Genomic DNA, 1979 nt, shown 5'->3' with positions numbered 1-1979 from the left:
AGTATTTTATATTCCAAAGAAAAATGAAGTATCGAGCACTTTTTGAAATATGTAATATTCAAACTAGTTATCCATTTTTTGCTTTTAGATCAATTGAAAACTGCGTTTTACACAGGTTTTTAAAAAGCAGAACATTTTTTTGTCACTGATACTATTTAAACGTCTTGGAACTTGAAAGTTCTTTATTTGTTGTCAGCTTTAGATAGTTTCTAAGTTGATTAAATCTCTAAAGAAAAAAAGTATTCTTTCCTTTGTGATATAAGTGAAGCTCAATTTTTTCACATATTTTAAATTGCTATTTTAGAAAATCTGTTCCACATTTAAAACTAAGAAAAAAAAGTATGATAAAGGAATTGCGATAAAATAGGAATTGCGTTTTAAATATTTTAAGACAATAAGTATTGAGTCCTTTGTTAAATAAGTGGAACTTAATTAGTTGTTTTACATATTTTAAATTATTTCTTTAAAAGTGTTATTTCGCACTAAAAACTTAGATATCATTATATAACAGAGCTGCATAAATTGATAACTGCGTATTTAAGGAGGATTTTGTATAGAAGAAAATCGTTTTTTGTCAGCATAAAAATTATATTATAATTTTAATAATAAAACAGGAGAGAACAATAGAGAAAAAGAGTTAAGCACTTTTTAAATATTTAAACAAATATAATTGGTTAAAATATTTACTTTTCCAAAAATACTGTTAAAATCGTAATTAATAACATGTCTTCTATTTAATTTGATTTTTTTAGTTATAAAAAAATAACTGCTTCAGCAAATAAAAATTGTTTTAACAAATATCGATTTCTCAAACATTAGATGAAATGTATCAAAATTATGTAATTATTCAACAAAAAACAGCAACGCCTACCAATTTCAAAAGAAGAGGAATCTCTGGCTCTATTTTAGAAACTTTGAAAACAGACAATAAATAATTATTTAAATTATTACATAATGTTTTTATAAAAGTTAACTACTACAAACAATAACAAACAAGTACACTTCAATCAGAAAATACGATTCTTTTTTTTTTACATTATTTGTTGCTAAATAATTATTTAAATAATTTGAATTTGTTGAAACTGTGTAAAGATTAAGAATACCTACCTCCAATAAAAAGAAATGGATTAATTACCAGAATTTGCTGTTTCTTTTTAATTTAAATATTTTCCCGATACCTGGATTCGAACTTGTAAACTCGCAAATTAATATTTACCGAATATGAAGGTGTGGAAATCTGCGACTCAAGGATACTATACATCTCTCAAAAATATACATTTTAACAATTTGGCCGTTTACATATGGATAAAATACTTACAATAATCTTTTTAACCCAATTTTTCATTTAATCTTATTAAAAAGTTCATAATTTGAAAAGAAAGAAAAGAAAATCGAAAGAAGTCAGTAATTGCTCTAGTAAGCTTTTCTCACATTGTTAACTAGCAAACTGCTAATTCATTTAGTGAAGCTTACTATTAGAAATCAATAACATTTTTTCAATGAGCAGTTTAGATAAAGTACCTATTATTCAGATTGAGGGAGTAGGTGTCAAGTTGTCGGCAAAGCTACACTTTTGAATGGACTTCAACGTTTCCATTCTTACTGCAATTATCACCCGATTTTCCGGAATATGTTTCTCACTTTCTTCCAATTATATGAATCTCTTGTCAATGAAAAGATAGTTCGTTCCGCATGGTTCGAAACGCTACGACGTATCTGGCTATACTGCCGTGTGCATTTAAAAATTTCTATTATCACTGCAAATATTAACCGATTTTCATGAATCTTGTTTTCATTTTCTTACAATTATATGAATAAGCTAATTATCTTAATTAAAATTGAATTAATTCATGTATTATATTTATTTTTATATTTAATTATTATTTTTACTTTTATTTATTTCAATTAATTTTCAATTCATTACATTTTCTGATTTTCATCAATTTATTAGTAAATTATATGCTATTATTTATTATATT

The sequence above is a fragment of the Belonocnema kinseyi genome, chromosome 6, assembly GCF_010883055.1.
Source record: "Belonocnema kinseyi isolate 2016_QV_RU_SX_M_011 chromosome 6, B_treatae_v1, whole genome shotgun sequence".
Taxonomy (NCBI): domain Eukaryota; kingdom Metazoa; phylum Arthropoda; class Insecta; order Hymenoptera; family Cynipidae; genus Belonocnema; species Belonocnema kinseyi.
The sequence above is the reverse complement of the archived record's forward strand: the minus strand, read 5'-3'. Positions refer to the sequence as shown.